This window comes from Electrophorus electricus, chromosome 11, assembly GCF_041902795.1.
Source record: "Electrophorus electricus isolate QZ-2024a chromosome 11, ASM4190279v1, whole genome shotgun sequence".
Taxonomy (NCBI): Eukaryota; Metazoa; Chordata; class Actinopteri; order Gymnotiformes; family Gymnotidae; genus Electrophorus; species Electrophorus electricus.
In genome coordinates this window covers 11,609,216-11,628,518 of record NC_137507.1, presented here as the reverse complement: position 1 = coordinate 11,628,518, position 19,303 = coordinate 11,609,216, and the positions used below count along the sequence as shown (strand labels likewise).

General features: G+C 39.6%; 1 pseudogene; it reads left to right on the top strand.

Moving 5' to 3' along the window:
• The first annotated feature begins 166 nt into the window (after positions 1 to 166).
• LOC145659840 (antigen WC1.1-like) lies at positions 167 to 9,653 on the top strand (annotated as a pseudogene).
• The last annotated feature ends 9,650 nt before the right edge of the window (positions 9,654 to 19,303 follow it).

Here is a 19,303-nt window from a genome sequence, read left to right as displayed (position 1 = left end):
GTAACAGCAATGATGATCAGGTTTTTACACCTTGGTTGTATGATGGGCCACTAAGAAACGGAAACTGAAATATTACATAAAGGTACAACAGCATGGATACAATAATACGCTGGGGGAGGGGAACGCTCAAACTAAAATATAAGTCCATAGGGATTCTCCCTCGGTGATGGACACTGCGTCGGCGGATTCTGAGAGTGAAGGACCTCCGATGCCCAAGGTACCACCCAAGTCATCCGATGAGGACACTCCCTCCATGAAGGCTCGCAAGAAGGCAGTGTCACCAGTGCCCGCCCCTGAGATGGACAAATCAGCTGGTGCGTCTCCGGATACGCGTGCGCCAAAGCCGGAGCAGCCACCACCACACAAGCCAGCAAAGGAGGATACGTCCAGCCGGGGCGGTCGCCGACGCAGCCAACGATAGGAGGACTGGCTGGGGCTCCTGCTACATTTCCCCGGACTGTTTAATAGTTCTTTATGTAGTCCGGTTCATATACCTGTCCCGATCAAAGTACCTATTACTGTGCCAGTTGCTTTGTCCCCCTTTGTGTCTGTACCTGTGCCCATCATTGTGTACGTCCCTGTGTCTGTTGTCGTCCTGATCCCTGTCTTCCTCCCCTCTGTCCTGCTCGCGCTGCCACGTGTCGGGTCGCTCGGTCCTCCAGTCTTGCCATTTGGCATTGGTTTCAGGGCCGTAGCCCGATAGGCTGGAGCGCCGGAAGTCGCACCGTTGGGGAGGGGCTCTGTTGTGGTACGGCCCCTCCTCCCAAACATCTCCCTGTGTGTGTGTGTGTGTGTGTGTGTGTGTGTGTGTATGTGTGTGTGTGTGAGTGTGTGAGTTCGTCCATATGGCCACACACACCATGTTTCACATGGCTCTTCGTTGTGTATCGTTAGTGTGCATGTATATAAGTGTTGTGTTTAAGTGTGAATGTTGTCAATGTTTGAACCCTGTTAGCCTGCGAGTCACGTAGTCATTAATGTGTGTGTTAATAAACGTGTTCTGTGTTCCACAACTCGTACCTGCATCCTGCTCTGCCTCCTCAGCGTAACATAAACATAAAAGAAAAGACAGAATAAACAGCTGTCTGCAGACAAACAGCTATTTCTAATTCCTGAACAGTTAATGTGCTCTTCTATATATTTTCTCATTGTTTCTCTCTCCCTCCCTCTTTATAGTGTGCAGATAGTGCAAGGCTGGTGGATGGTGGTAGTCTCTGTGCTGGGAGAGTGGAGGTTCTTCACAGAGGACAGTGAGGATCAGTGTACAATGATGACTGGGATATGAGAGATGCTGCAGTGTTGTGTAGACAGCTGGGCTGTGGGGAGGCTGTAGATGTACAGGGTACATTTGGACCAGGATCAGGACCAATCTGGCTGACTCAAATGGTCTGTAGAGGTGATGAAATGCAGAGACTGTGTGAAGGATGTAATCAAAATAAAGATGATGGTATGATCTGCTCAGATGTGTCAATTCTCATTCTCAAATTTAATGAGTCTTTGTCAATGGTACACTTGAAATTTTTTTGTTTAGTTACAACACACCTTTCACTTCATATACTTCCTGAAATCTGTTTGTTATTTATGTATTTATTTAAAAGGCTTACAGGGAGCAAGATCATTGAAGTAGCTGTTCATTTACAGGAAGGCCCTATTAAGACAAAAATATGATTAGTTAAAATGAAAGTGTGATGGAGGCAGGGAGTGAGTGAGATGCGAGTGCGGTTGAGCATTGTATTTATTTTCCATAATGATAAAGACAAACCAAAAGGCACAACATTAAGCCGGGTAAACAATGTATGTGTAGAGAGCTGGGCTGTGGGGAGGCTGTAGATGTACTGGGTAATGCTCACTTTGGACCAGAATCAGGACCAATCTGGATGAATGAAGTGGCCTGTAGTGGATCAGAGTCTATGCTGAAGAACTGTGGTTCAGGTGGCTAGGTTAGTGACTATCATCAAGTTTCAAGTTTGGTTTATTCGTCATACACATAGTCATACACATACATAGTCATCATGCAGGAGTTATCTGCTCAGGTAAATTATACTAATCTTTAGAATGGATATATTTACCCCAACTGGCATTTCTGCATATTTGCTAACTTTCAGACTTTGTTATGACATTACAAATTTTGTGCATCTCAATTTTAAATTTGTTTAATAAAAGGAAAGCATGGCATCATTATCATTAGAAGCTTCTATGGCCATGAACATATGAATGTGACATGCTATGATAGATCAGTTTTTAACAATTCTTGTGCAGTTCCTTTTTCAGATAGAACAGCTGTGCTTTCTTTCTTCAGCATTTGTAAAGGAAATTAAAATATCCTTTGTCACTTATTAGACCACCGACAAAATCTATTTTCTAATAATATATTTCTTATTTGCTGCCATTAATGAAGAACCATGTAGTAACTAGTGCAATATTAGAAAATCAATAAAGTAAGTATTTTCTGTCACTAGAATATGTTCCATGGTCTCTATTCCCCATATTAATATTTTAGGAGTGAGGCTGGTTCGTGGTCCTCACTGCGCTGGGAGAGTCGAGGTGATTCATGGGAAGACCTGGACCACAGTGTGTGATGCAGAAGTTGTGTGTAGAGAGCTGGACTTTGGGATTCCTGTTGAGGTGCTGGGAGCAGCTGCTTTTAGCAGAGGGGAGAGCCAGGTGTGGACAGAGGAGCTTCAGTGTAGAGGCAACGAATCTGAGATTTCTCTCTGTCCGACATCTTTAGTCAAACAGAACTGCTCCTATTACCGTGATGTGGGACTAATATGTTCAGGTTAAATATTAATCTTTATCTTTGTTGCCAGTGAACTATTGTAACTATGAGATACTATGACAACAATTGTGCTTGTTCTGTTTACATATCTGTAATCATTTCTGTGTTTTACGGTTACACAGCTGCATGTCTGTTGAACGGCTGGGACTCCTGTTCTGGTCGAGTGGAGCTCCAGTACATCAGTGACTGGGGCTCAGTTTGTGGTGGTAACTGGGATATGAGAGCTGCCAGTGTCCTCTGTGGGCAGCTGAAGTGTGGGAGTGCTGTGGCTGTGTTGGGGGCGGACTGGTTTGGGGAGGGAAGTGGCCACATCTGGGCCGATGTGTTTGATTGTCATGGGAACGAGACACACCTGTCAGAATGTCCCATCTCATCATGGAGTTGAGCAGCATGCTCTCATAAACAGGATGCTCGAGTCATCTGCAGCGGTGAGCATTTTTACACCATATTACTTAAAAATACATTTTATGGGAAAATGCCCTCCTCTGCTATTCTGTAAAAGTAAACATTAGATTATATCTACTGCATTCTCAAAAAATACATACACATAAGTATATAGCTATATAGCCATGTTTTTATGCATGTTTCTGTTTCATTTTCCTCACAGGCCTTTCATGAGGGCTGAGTGCGGGTGTCTGGAGGGAGTGAGCCTGGGCTGGAGGAGAGTTCTCCTGGTCTCCTGAAGTGTATCTGAAGCCTCTGTGGTGTGCAGACAGCTGGGCTGTGGCGCTGTGCTGAACGTCTCTAGCTGCTCTCCATCCAGCCCTGAACAATGCAGCCACATGTATGTGACGGGTTTCAATTGTTCTGGGAGTGAAGCTCATCTGGGGAACTGCAGCAGTGCAAACCTCCTCAACCTCTCCTGCAGCTCCGGGGAACAGCTGTCAAGTCACCTGCTCTGGTATGTGTTGTATTTAACATTCTTAAATAATCTCCCCTAATATATACATTTATTGTGTGATGATTTATGATTTATGAACCTGGAGTTTGTTAATGGTACAGTTCCATGTATTAACAAAATAAAAGAATTGACTATCTGGACATCTAAGGTGTAATTGCATATCTACACACAGAGTTTGTGTGTGTGTGTGTGTGTGTGTGTGTGTGTGTCTGTGTGTGTGTGTGTGTGTGTGTGTGTGTGTGTGTGTGTGTGTGTGTGTGTGACTGGTTGTTTCTGGGGGAAACTGTGCAGGAACGCTGGAGGTTTTCCTCAACGGCTCATGGGGGAGAGTGTGTGATGACTCATGGGATATTGAGGATGCCCAGGTGGTGTGCAGGCAACTGCAGTGTGGAGTGGCCCACAGTGCTCAGGTACCAGCTTGGTTTGGCCCTGGAACTGGGCCCATTTGGCTGAATGAGGTGCAGTGTGAGGGGAGCGAGACGTCCCTGTGGAACTGCAGGTATCAGTCTGGGGGAAAGCATGACTGCAGACACAATGAGGACGTAGGGGTCATGTGTTCAGGTGAAGTATACTGACTCCAACTGTTTGTCATTTTGTTAATTAAATTGTATAGTGATCACTAAGAATGTAAGTAAGACACATACGTTGACAGAATTTTCAAACCCGGATCAAGAATTGTCAAATGCTCAGTTCAATGACAACAGTCAAATCTAAAAGTTTATGAAATTTAAGGACACAAGAATGATATATGGTCATTCTGAAGGAACATGGCACAAAACTATATGCAGTGTCATACTTAATAACACTCATATTTTTTTGCTTTTAGCTATTTAAATTTTATTATATTAACAAAGCTCAGTTTCATAGGATTCATGGGTTAAAGCAACATACAAAGCAGTAAATAACAAATATTAACAGATACTGATAGCAACTGTGGTAGTCGAAAAAGAAAGGTCTCACTTAAAAAAAAAGTTTAAAAAAAAAGAAAGAATCAGAGGGTATTTTAACAGTTGAGAATGTTAGAGAGACTTATAAAATGGATTTTGCCTACACATCTTTTTCTCACCAGATTTTAAAGAAATCAGACTCACTAAGGGGTTTGAAGGGAATCTGGAAGTGTTCTACTATGGAGCCTGGGGGAATGTGTGGGTGTGAATGGGATGAATGAAGAAACAGTAAATTTGGTCTGTCGAGAGCTGAACTGTGGAAGAACAGGCAGGGAGTCTGAGGCCACAGCAAAAGTGGAATCATCTCCTAACTGGCTGAATCAGGTGAAATGTAAGAAACATGACTCCACTCTGTGGCACTGCCCATGTGAACCCTGGGGGCGGAATAACTGTAATAATCACAATGAGGTGGCTCACATTACCTGCTCAGGTAGGCAGATTCTCTCTTCATGTATTTGATTCCAAAGTGCATGTAAGAATTCTTGCAGATATCAAGGTCTGATGTTGCAATAAAAGTAGTGGAGAGAATTTCATAATTGAATACTCTGGAATGTTAAATACATAATCATAATTTATATTACCATACTCACAGGAGAGCAGTGATCTTTACAAAAACATGTGAAAAGCTCTTTATTTCCCGATCAAAGACAGTGGTCAGGTAAGGATGCTTGACAACCATTAATCAAAATTCCACTATCCTACTACTCATTGTACATTTTAATGGATTACTCTACATCAGTACTTTATGCAGTGAGACTTGACAAGAAATGTGGTATCTGTCGAACCCAGACAGTTGTGCTACTACCCTAACTGTCCTGTGTAGTGCTTTCTCCTCATGCCATATGTCTGTGGTGTAGTTCACCTGCCTCTCAGGATGAGTGGATCAGAGTGAAGCTGCTCTGGGAGGCTGGAGGTTTACCATAATGCTGCTTGGAGCTCCATCTGTGATGATCAGTGGGACATCAAGAATGCTGAGGTGGTCTGCAGGCAGCTGGGCTGTGGGAAGGAACTGAGGGCTGATGGGAGTGCTGCCTTTGGTCTTGGTGAAGGGCTGAACAGAGTGGAGTGTAGAGGGGATGAGATTCACCTGTGGGACTGCAGTTATTCACTGAAGACCCACACTGACTGCTCTCACAAAGAAGATGCTGGAGTCACCTGTGCAGGTCAGAGGAGATGGTAGTCATGGTTCTGGATTCAATAAATAACTGCTTTGATAAATTCAGTAGCTAAAAAATACAAATTGTATATTCAATGTTTTGAATATTGGTGAACTTGGTGATGAGGGAAACACCTGTGCAGCACATCAATAAGTGATTTTGCTTTAAACTGGTGTTTTAGTAAGCAAGGACTCTCATTGGGTAGAGGTTTGGTCATTGAGCCCTCTGTCCTCACATCTCAAGCTTGCATCTCTTTGTCACGTCCCCAGAGGGAGGAGCTACGTCATGAGGAAGAGGTGCAAAGAAGTGAGAAAACAATTAAAGAAATGAGAAGAACCAAGTAATTAAGTTTTTCTTTTCTAACTAATGTACAGCCTTGAATATACAAACACACCCCTTATTCATCAAAGTAGTATACAATCATCATCTGATCAAAAAATGAGCAAATACAAATGTCATTATTCATATAAAGCTTCATTATTAATGAATTGTATTTTTGGCTTGTCAGAAGGGTAAAGCACACATTTGGTCAGTGACAATGTAAATCAGAGTATAACTTTTTAACAACCGAAGAAATGCTGGATTTTTCTATTAAATATTTATCATCATTATAAATATCATCATTACCATTATCAATAAAAATAATTTAAAAAAACAATTACTGGTAAGCAATGTAACTTCAATCATATTTGTAAACATGTAATTACTAGGGGCAATCAGAATTTGAGACTAGAACTAATTACGGATTTATTTAATTAGGGACTTCATTAATTAGGACTTTGATTTTGTATGTGTGTGAGTTCTGTATTCGCTTGACTGATGTAGCTCTCTGTTTCAAGACATCTCTCTGGCCCCTGTTATTACAAGCAAAGTAACCACCAACTCCATCTCAGGTTGTCTTTTCATTCCTGTCTCTCATTTTTCTAAAACGTTTAAATTAAACTCATGAGTTGCACAGTTTCTCTTCTGCAATTCCCTGCACAGATGGTCAGTCAGAGATGATAACAACCAGTCATCCACTACCTCCACCAGCAGCTGTTCTGTCCACCCCTACAGTGGTCCTGCTGGTACTGGGAGTGGTGCTCTTCCTGGCCTTAGTGCTTCTTGCTGGGCTGCTTTACCAGAACAGAGTACTCAGGAGAGGTGGGACATATTCAAACATCATCTACTGTTTCCTTAATCCTTCAGTCTCTCATCAATCTTCTGGAACCATGTTTCTGTCTGTCTTCTCCTCCAGTGATCTCTAAGAGGAGGCATAAGACTCTGCTTGAAGTAATCTATGAGGAGATTGACCACAGGGTCATCACTAAAAGGACACCTATCACAGTGCAAAAGGGTGAGTGATATGGAAGAGTAATACTCCAGGCAATCCTATTGTGTATATCACAGAGATAAAGAGAGAATGACAGATTGAGAGAAAAAGAGAGCGCTTGTGTTTGTTAATTTGAAGCTGTGACTATATCACACACTCTTTTCATTCCTTGTGACACTTTACACTTGCTACTTGCTACTCACTACACTAATAGATTTGAGCAGTATCATAATAGATGTCGGCCTTATGACTGTAAAGCAAGGCAAGTTTATATGTATGGTACCTTTCATGTAAAATAGGAATTCAAAGAGCTTTACAGAAATATATAAAAACAATGAGTGGAATAAAGTGTTTAATAATACACTATTTATATGCTGAGAACTATCACCCCAGAGAGGATTTAAAAATAAATAAATAAAGGCACATAAAAACAAGAATGTTGTGGACTGGTAACTTCCTGGACTAGTTTATGTTTCTGTATCCTCTGTAAGACTGCAGTCAACTAGACCAATATTCTGTTTTTCTTACAGCTACCCAGCTTCATTATTATCTATAGACGTAGAAACTCATAATTTAACATTTCAAACATGTCTCATGATTACTCGGTTCATCTCTGATAGAACATATTAGCTCTGAAGTACAGCATTCTGCTTATGAAGATGTTGGTGAAGAGCTTCTCTCAGGTAAGGGAGGCGGATACAACCCACAGATAAATATTGAAAATTATAGAGATTATAGTATTCATTAATCAGTCTGCTATGGGTTGCTGACTGGAAACATATCCTGATATTTGTTATCTCAGTATGAGATTCTCTTTAATACTCTTGCACTGTTAGGTTCAGTTCATCTGAAGGTACTGTAAATTACCTGTTGGCAATTAGTGAAATGATGCATGTTTACATTAATGACAGTATCCATCATGAAGGATCCCATGTATAAACTTCAACATAGATGAATATTCATGTTTGAATATACCACAGCTTCTACTGTGAGCCACATGTGCTACATTGTGGACTTATGGAGTTTTGGAGCTTATTCTCATAGAGAATTCTCTTTGGGTGCAACATTTATTTTAAGTGATTTACAAGAAATTCACTTTTTTCTTTTGGTTACAGCAAAATCTGTCAATAAAGAAAAGACTGAGTATTATGATGATGCCATCACCAGTAGTGGTCTGACAAGTAAGTCTGTTTAATTTCTCACTTCATTAAAATTAAAGAAACGATGACTGAATTTACTCTATCAGCTCATTTTATTTGATTTAGATGACCTAGCGACAGAAAATCCACAGGATAATTACAATGCCATCACACATGGACAGAGACCTGATACTGTAGCAAGTATGCTTGAATAAAATCACCTGGCTTCTGGAAAATGTATTTGTACTAATAACTTCATTACTCACACTACTGCCAAAATAGGTAACTATAATTAGCTGTCAACTTTTTGCAGCTTTTTCTGCAAGACTGATACAACTTAAACCTTGTGTAGCTTTGACTTGTAACATTGATAGTGTTACATATGCTATCAATTATTTTTCTTAAGCTAATTTATTGATTTTTACATTAATTTGCAGTCAGCTTTAAACACATTAATGACACTGATGTCTGATGGCATTTATCTTACATTTTGATAGAGGATGTGGTAGAGATCTATGATGATGCCGTTACTCTTGGACCAAACTCGTATATTACAACAGGTTGGTTTCTCTTAAAATGATAATGGAATTCTAAGAATCAACACATTAATAATGTCAGACTTGTTGCTCTTTAGTTGTTTACATGTAAGGGTTGGCGCCAGGCCGAGGCCCCTTCTGGCCACCAGAGGGAGGCCTCGAGTCAACCACACCACTAATCAGGCTTAACACCCAACAGCTGGGCTAGACCTTATATAAGCCCAGTGAACCAGTTATTCAGTGCTGGGTCTTTGCCAAAGTACTAAGCCAAGCTCCTAGCTGGTAATTTAAGGCATTGAGGGCTGTGAGCTCTCGTGCTACACCTTACTTCTGTGCTGCGAGGGTGTCCGTGTTTTTACACGTCCCCTCCTCTCTCCAGTTTTCCCTCTCGAGTCTGTCTTTCTCCGGAGGCTTCCCTTAGCCATTCAAATTCCTCCCCGTTTTTCTTGTTTTGTTTTGGAAGTTTTAGTTTGAGTTTTCCCCAGTGCATCTGGTTTGCCATTTCTTCCCCTGGCGTCCTTTGTTCTCCCTTTTTTCCACGCTCGGCATGGTGTTTAGTTTTTCCTTTTGTTTTACCTGACCCACGCTCTAACCATTCAGCACACCATTGTTAGAGCGTGGTTGCTCACCCAGTAGGCTGTTGGTATCATCACCCACCTGACCTGTGTTTGAGACCACATTACATGTGCTGTAGCTCTCATTCCAGAGGACTATGATGATGTCATCTCCCCTGGACAGGACTCAGGAAGTGGTACAGGTGAGAATGCAGTGGCAGTTTAGGTGTAGACCATTCTAACAGATTTATGTTTCTGTTTACCTGTAGGTTTCAACTTCACTGCGTATTATAAATTAAACATGGGCTGGCCTCTATGTAGCATCTGACGTATTATAGTGTAATGATAATGCTAATGCAAATTTTGAAGAATGTTTTCTGGGTGTTTAGAGGAATCACCACTTACTGAACAATAATAAATACAGTACCAAACTGGGTCCTTCAAAGTTGTCTTTGCATATGATGAACCAGTTGTTTACAGCTGCGTAACATGTTGTAATGAGTTGTTATTATCACAGAATTGGTCTTTGCAGTCTTGACATGCTAGAAGTCTCTAGTATGTTAATAAGCCATCTAGTAAATCAACTGCAGCCCTAAACATTTCTGAAACTTAGTTTTGAGTTAGTAGTATAGTACTTTATTATTACCTTATTATTTGAGATGATACTGACCTTTGTAACATTGTAGCATGAGCAACTATGTTGTTGTTGAACCCATTCACTAGCATAACATTTGAGACACTGAACATAACTAACTTTTCATCCTGGTCAATATGTAATTTGTGACCAACATATGCAAAGTATGGGGTTTAGGTTTCTGGGTTCCTAAAATATTGAAAATAGCTCAATTTTATTAGTTATTGGAAATATTAATAATTCAGTCTTTGTTTCAGTAATGCTTATTTATCCACACATAACTAAAGGGACTTTTTTTTTTTCTACCTGGCTTTGTGATGGGCAACCCACTCAATCTTCAGATGCACAAATCCCTTTTTTTTTTCCCCCAACTAGCCAGTCAGCATTTTGCATCCATAAGTCAGAACTGTATAATCATGGAACAAATTATTATAATTAATTTATTATTACTAGTAGTATTATTAATAATAATAATTATTATTATTATGATTATTGTATCATTGACAAAAATGAGAACTCAGAGATTGTTATCCGGTGAATAACAAGGGCAACTGCCACTTTTAGGTGATGTTCAGATATCACCCATATTTTATCCAATCCAAGAGACACACAAAGTTTTCTTAGTTGATTCAGATGCATCATGTTGGCCTACTACTGCAATAACAGAATTGCAAACATCATTATAAAGTTCCACAGTCTATCATGTGTTTAATAACACCTTTTTTTTCTTTTTCTATTTTGAATATGCTTAGAGGAAATCTGTGACTAAATAAATAAAGATAAAGCACTTTGACTTATTTGTAATAAATAAACATTTATTACACACAGTCTGTGCGGATGTCATTTTTGAGAGCAATGAATGAAATCAATGAAACGATCACTAATTCTTGGCACATACAGCTGTACTGTAAACAGTTAGATACAGAAACAAAACTGGAGTACATAACGAAAGGAAGAAACAGAATTGAAAACAAAACGGGCTGATGGAATGAATCAAGCACAGAACAGGCCAACAGTGAAACAAGGCAGTACGCAAAACTAGGAACACAGAAGCAATAAACATTTGCAACATCCAACAATGACCAACACAAACTATACAACACTGGGTTTAAATACATGAAGGCATTAGTAGACAACAAGAAACACATGAGCAAAACAGGAGACAAGGGACAGAACTCCAGAAACAAAACCGAAACAAGAGGCGAAACCATGGAGCAAAAACAAACAATAAACAAAGACCACGATGAAACCATCATCACGGGAACCACTATGGCAGAAAACGGGAATCATGACAAAGTAAAATAATTATATATTTAATCGTTTACGTTGTATGTGAGTGCCAGTGTTGTATGCATCTGTTAATAAACGTCTGTCACTGTCGAGGGATTCTGTGCGTCCTGCCACGCGCCCTGCGGCACTGGCGCCGTTGCACTTATCCAAAGGTGAAGATAGCCAAAGTGGCAGAACTGTCCATGGTCCTGAACTTCTGCACTTCTGCAATTATTGCAAATTGTATTAAAAGTGTAAACTGTAATAAAGTGAACTTTTAAATATCAGCACCATTGCCATAACTGCAAATTGTACTAAACATAATTGTGTGAACCATGAAAACATAACATAAAAACACAGATTCCTGCCCACATAAAAAAAAAAAATATACACACACACACACACACACACACACACACACAGCTCAGGGAGGCCTAATACTCTAATTATTGCTAAAGGTGCAGTAAAATCCATAGGATATTTTACATACATTTCTGAAAAAGACATTAAACAAAAAGACATTAAACACATTTGAATTGATACAAAGTACAAAAAGATTTGACCGCCTGTTAGCAATCAGGCAAGTTAGCACTGAGTGTGGACTGCTCTGAGCTTATCTATAATTATATTCTTTCCATACACATATCTACACATCTACATAGCATAATTAACATAATTCCACATCTGACTCCTTATGAACAAATTATGAACAGATTGTAAACAGATTATAAACAGATTGTAAACAATCATTCTGTCACGGAACGCTCCTCCCCTCACGAGTTACGAGGGAAGCAGGCTATAACAAAGACTAGGGAAAACTTGGGGCTAAGAAACACAAAGGCTAGGATACACGGAGTACTAACTTACAGTTATACAGAGACAGGCTTTCGAAAACATTCACCAAACACAAACGCGTGAATTCAAAGAAACAATGAACAGCCAAGACAAAGGGCTCAAGACAGGATTTAAATACATGAACTTAACAAGACTAGAAACGAGGGACAGGTGTGGAGAATCTAACAAGGTGTGGAGAAAACGAAACTGTGGCATGAACCTAAAATACACAAGACAGGAAAAACACGGAACATGTAAGATGGGAGGGACTAATCGTGACATCTGTCCTGATTACATACCATCAGAGCTTCCTTACAGACCTGACTGATCCAGAAAAATGGACAGATATCAGAGGTGTGATAATGTTATTTTAATATTTCATTCACCTGTTATTTCACTCATGTACAGTAGTAGCCAACAGATTTGAGACTAGCACAAATTTTGGTTTTCACACAGTTTGCTGCTTCAGTTTTTATGGTGGCAATTTGCAATAACTCTAGATTGTGAAAAGTGATCAGATCAATTGCATTTAATTGCAAAGTCATTCCTTGCCATGAAAATGTATTTAATCACAAAAATTACTGCATATCAGCCACTGCATTGCAACCCTGCCACAAAATGGCCTTGTAACATCATTTCAGTGATCTTCTTGTTAGCTCAGGAGAAAGTGTTAAGAAGGAAAAGGCAGCTGATTTAATTCAACCATTTATCAAATCATCAAGAACTTCAAGGAGAGAGGTTCAATTACAGTGAAGAAGACCTCAGGGTACCCAAGAAAGTCAAGCAAGCACCAGGACCATCTCCTAAAGAGGATGCAGCTATGGGATCGGGCCACCACCAGTGCAGAGCTTTCTCAGGAATGGCAGAAGGCAGGTGTGAATGTACCTGCACGCACAGTGAGGCAAAGTCTGTCCTTGATGTTTCTCTTGGAGAGAAGTGGATTCTTTGCTGCCCTTCTTGACACCAAGCCATCCTCCAAAAGCCATCGCCTCACTGTGCATGCAGAAGTTATGGACAATGCTTTTTCCAGCATGATGGAGCACCATGTCACAAGGCAATAGCAATAACCCAGTGGCTCGGTGAACAAAACATTGAAATTTTTGGTCCATGGCCAGGAATCTCACAAGATCTCAATCCCATTGAGAACTTGCGGTAAATTATCAAAAAGAGGGTGGACAAACAAAAACACAGAAACTGTGATCAACTCCAAGCACTGATTAGGCAAGAATGGGTTGCCATCAGTCAAGATATTGCCCAGAAGCTGATATCCAGCATGCCAAGGTAAATTGCAGAAGTCTTAAAAAATATGGGTCAACACTGTAAAACACTGTCTTTGCATAAACTGGATGCATTTGTGAGTAAAAAGTAAAAAAAAAAAAAAACTTATTAAATGCTTATAATTGTACTATACCATATATTCATCTGACAAAAGGACTTTAAAAAACTGAGGCAATAAACTTTGTGAAAACCAAAATTCGTGTCAGTCTCAAAACATTTGGCCACAACTCTATGATGCTTTGTGTTCATAATTAATCTGTAATCTGTAATCTATGAAGGTTCATGCTCTGTGTGTGTATGTTTGTCTTTTAAAGGGAATACATGCTGGTATGCTTGGCCTGACCTTCATCGCACTGGAACAGAAACAATGCAAGGACTGCTAGCCCCTGAAGAAGTAGCAACCCACCTGTTTGAGATCAGGCAGAAATGTAATTGAAGTATTGCATGCCTTTTTTTTGTTGTTGTTGTGAGTTGGGCAAGTCTTCTTTGTCTCTGATGACCGATGAAGGGTGACAACACCCATGTTAGGATCTTTTGTCTGAAGTGCCTTCTTTGGAGATTGTTTATGCTGAATAAATGCATGTGAGCGCTAAAACCTTCTAAGACTTTGTGTTTCTTGATCAAGGCTAAAGAACACGTGTATCTACCACAGAGGTCCTTCAGAAGCATCTGCAGCCCAATCTATGGATGAAGCAGTGGAGTACATGGGGGTGGATGCACATGCACAAGATGTTATCAACTTCAGAGATAATTAAAAAAAAAAAAACATTTATTAATGCTGTGTGTATTTAGGTAGACCCTTCAAGTTATACTATAACATGTTTGAGCATTAGCTAGAATGTTTTAATTTGGATGTAAATAAATTCACTGTGGTTTGTTTCTGTTAGATCATGCTCCTTTGATGGCCTCTGTAAACACACCAAACACAACCACATCTCACATGGCTGCCTTTTTAACCTAACACATTTAAGATGCAACATCTGCTGATATGCTCTGCACTCACCAACAGAGATCAGATTTGCAACAACATGTGATTTTAGCCATTTTAGCTCCTTCAGCTTGTCTGTGCAAATTTCTCTGAGAATGTGCTGTTAGTAAAACTAGTCGAGTTTAGGTCTGATCTGAGCCCAGTACTCTTCAGAGTCTATTCTCTGAATATGACAGTCAGTAGTTGTTCATACTACAACTACTAATTACAACTACTTCTAATTACAACATACTACATTTGTACTTGTGTGTAGTATGCATGAGTCTTTATAAATGGATAATTTTGCTCCAGACAAAAGTCTGCATGTCTGGTAGCTTCACTTACTTTATTTTGCAGGGTATTTTATCTCAAGTACAGCTGGCGGACAGCACTTGCACTGCACTGCACCATCTGGGCTAAATGATCTCTTGGATTAACCACCAATCTTGTTTCCCTCCAGACTCTGATGTCAGCTTTTATGATTTGACAAATACCTTTCTAGATACCTTTTCGTTCCCCCTACACCATAATAAAGCAGTTGAGTTTTTGCTGGATGTGTACCCCATGATTTTTGATGTCAGACTAGCTTGAGCTATCTTGCAATTTAGCACTTCTTCAAAGTGACTGGCAGTGATTTGACCCTGCCTTTGGTCAAACCACAATTCACAGTTTGATTGGCCAATTGTATGTTATTTGAAGTTCACGATATTTAATGAAGAAGGAATGCCTTGCATTAATTTAAAGTTCAGTTTTTGAGAGGATGCTGTGTTTTCATCAAACAGGTGAGTAAAGGGCTTGGGGATCTTTGTGAATTTGTGTTGTGGCATCTACAGCTAACTTACTGTGCTTTTCTGTAGTGGTATCAGACCATACTGTGTAAGGCCATCAAAATGTTCAGCTTCAGCCACCAGAATACTGCTCTACCTGTCAGTGTGATTGTGACAGTATCACTGTTGCACCTCATTGTTGTAGAGTGCACACTCTGGGATGTCATCCTGTTGTGAAAAGGTGAACAAAATGAGTTTTTGACAATACTACTATATTTATAACAACTCATTGTAAGCTTAGCTCACCTTCAAATACTTAAAAAACTTATTTGGTGATACTACTGTCAGAGAAGGAATGCTGAGAAAGTTTGTTGCTCAGAGCTGCTTTGTGTTTGGTTTACAGAAGTCAGTATTGAACATTGGATTTGGATCAGGCTACAAGAATGATGCAGGTTTGCCAGTTTTATATTTTATTTAATAAAATGGGTAAGAGCACAGCAGTTTAATTCATAATGAGTACATTCAGAAAACAAAACTTTAATAGGTGGCATTGTAGTTACCAACCTTTTGGAACTTTTTCAACTGTTTTCCACAGCCACAAAGTTGCAAAATGTGTGCAAACTTCACTTAATCTGAGATTCACAAACCTAACTTGTTCCAACTTCACCATACACATTACTGATGCCCTCTGCACTGTAGAAACACACAGTCCCAACTTTTCCACTAAAAAAGTAAATGTATACGTCCAAACTGCGGTACGCTTTCACTCCCTCTATGGTGTAAACACACCATTTTAACAAGGTAGCGACATACAGCTTGGTATATCACGTCAGGCAAACATTTTAAATCAGCGGGAAAACGGTCTTCTTCAATTCTTCTCAAACGTATCTGGTAAAGATAATTGATCGTGTATGACTACGTTCTGTGTATATCCTGTTTTCTCTGCGTTCGGGAGACTCGGAAAGTATGCGCTCGTCATTTTCATAGCCGGATATTTAAAAATGGCTGTACCGGAAACGCCAAAGAAACGGACATGTTTTGTTCTTGTTTCTCTCATTGAAACGGTCTGTAGTCAATGTATTGCTCGTACGAACAATTTCACATACATTTTTCTTTTAGCCTGTTGTCTTTATTCATTCTAAACACTTGCATTTTACACAGGTTGGTCCTTGGTATCTCTGAAAAATAACAAGGGGGTTTGTCATGCACATTATCTATTGTTTACATGTATTGATGTGGAAACCTAGACATGTTTACAACTTTAGTGCATTTATTAACCTGCCAAATAATACTGCCCTGTCTGATCTTTATGCATTTTTACTGTACATTTGAGGCCTACTTATGGTATTCAGTTCCTGTGGGGAGCCTGTCAGATGGGCCATCAAAGTTGATTTTCCACTTGGTACACTACAGAGCACAGGCCAGCTAGTTATCCGCAGAAGAGTTTAGCAAGAGCCTATTTTTATGTTCTATTCTAGCTTTCTGGTACAGGTTAGGTGCAGGTCAAGCATGGGTTGTTTGAGGTTTGCAAAATTGACAAAAAATAGACAAAGCCAGACAAACAGGATCCTGTGTGCCCTTCTAGATCAACTATCCCACCTAGGTGGACCAGTCAGGAGTCAGGAAGGACCGGTCAGCCACCAGAGGGCCAAAACCAGGAGCAACCAGCAAAAAATTCAGGGGACACATCCCCTTGAAAACCCTGGCCACCAGGACAGGGACAGCAGGAGGCTTGGTTCCAGAGCACGCTCCTTGCATCATTGGCAATGTTGTTGGCTGGGGGAGTCACAATCTTCCTCTCTGCTGCCTTATTGGGACAGGGGCCAGCACAACCATGGGGGTGGCCCGTAGCACACCACATGTAGAGGGGCATTGGCAGGCGTGAGAGATCAGCGGGGGACACCTCCTACAGTCAGGTGTCATGGGGGAGTAGTAGCCTGGTTCCTCATCATCAGAGAAGTGAGGAGATGATCCATCGGGGCTTTCAAATCTGCCTGGACAGGCATCAGGCAAGGACCAGTATAGAAAAACAGAAAAGGAACTTTATTGATAACAACAACTTATACAACAAAAAAGCCACCTCAAGAAAAAAAGAAAAATAAACTTTTTTCATCTGAAAACCTTAGGTTTGTGGTGTCCTTTTATTCGCATTTTTATCTCCTTATTGTAGTATGTATGAGTGTAATGGAGGTTTCTTGCTTATGTTACAGTCTTGTAAGTAATACTATGCAGAGCACACAGAAAGTTTACATGTGGAGTTGTAGTCGGAGTAGAGAGTTAAGCAAGCCAGAACAGATGTGCTGAGATTGTCCTCTATTTGTTTCCATTAGATTAAACACAATAGCTGCACACTGACCTACACATTGTATGAAAATGGAATGTATTTCAGAAAGAGATGGCATCTGGATTCCAAACATTCTAGAATCTTTGTGTACAATTTTACTCAGCTGCATAAGATTAACATTCAAGCTGTCACCTAGTGCTATGAACATATGTGTAAGATTTCAATTAAATAATGTTAATATTCAATTGAAATCTTACACATATGTTTAACAACATGCAGGTATATATAATAAATCATTTTAAAGTCATATAAATAAGTCAGTTGATATGGAATGCATCTGTAACGTCATCTGATTTCCCCACAATTAATCAGAAACGTATTACAGATGCAATATAAATACTTTCTATCATGCAGCTATTTGTTATTCGATTTTTTTGTCAAAAATAAATTTGTCACGCTTGACACAATTTGTTTTCACTAACATACCTAATCTGGATCAGATTTTTAAAATGTATTTTGGCTGAAAAGTTCATTTGGCCGAAGCAATATAGAGCTGTGTTATTTCTATCAGTTTTAACAGACTTTTTAACCATTTTTACATCTAGCACACATATGAGGCACATTGTAACGTTTGCACTCACTACTTTTGGCTAAATTGTTCAGAACTGGTAGTTGGAAACAAAGTTTACATGTACATTTGTAGCAAAGATGTAAAGCAAAGAAGATATAGGCTACGCTGTTCACTCCGAGCTCCCCTACATGTTATTTTAAAAATCTATTTTATGCATAACATCTATCGTATGTATACAAAGTGCTTGCACAGCAGGTGAATGACCTCTGTCATAAATGATTACATGTCAATTAGGAATATATTTATATCAATTAAACTGGGAAATATATAAATATATAAAATATCTGACTTCCTGTTAAAATGAAATTACTTCTGGGCACACTAAAAATTGTTTTACACACACGTGACCACACACATACACACAAACATAGTTAAACTCTATGTTTATGCACCAGTGAATGAATGTGCAAGTGCGTGTATACATAAGTGTAAGTTATCCTACAAAAAAATGTAGTGAAAATGCTTCAAATGTATGTGCAAATATTTCCTATGAATGCACAAGTGTTTCATATATATGTGCAAGTAGTGTGCATGTGCGCAACTGTTTCACAGTTTTCACCCTAAACGGCCTTCCATATATATGACACTGTGGGATACACCTTCTAGAAAGACGTTGCTCTGACATTATGGTGTTTATTGCTGACTTACAGTTTCAGAAAAAGCAAGTCTATCAATTCCAAAAAAATAAAAAAATAAATATGAATGGCGTTAGTTAGACATGAGCATTTTTCCTAAAAGCTGAACTATTTTTAAACTGCAACTTCTGCAGCATGATTAGACAACAATGTCTAACTTACTGCAGCAGAATGTCTGTATATGAGTGTGGGTTTGCTTCACACGTCTCCTTCATTATTGTTCGGACACTCAGGTGAAATTTACCTTATGTGAACTCTTATTAGCAATGAACTAATTTCTATATATGTGTATCTTTCTCAAGAGGAGTTGTGCTTGACACTGAACGTTATTTATCAGTGCTTAGATCAGCACTGTGCAGGTGGCATTAAAGCTGTATATTCACAAGCGCTTCCTCTCTCCATTTTGGTGGTGTCTTTCTCACCACATTCTCATCAGTCAGAGACCTATAGAGACAGGAGGTGGAGTTCTATTCATCAGTGCTGACGTTCTTTTGATATATATGGAAATTTTTTAAAGAACCTTCTTTGATTTGTCATTGAAGCTGTTTGATGATTTCCCCTTCCATTTCCAATAAGGTAATAGTAAGTGTGATTGGCGACTATGAGGAGCTCTCGCTCTCTATAGGGGGTTGAGGGGACCCAGTTCCTTCAGTCTTTCTGGGGGAGTGGATGTGAAGTT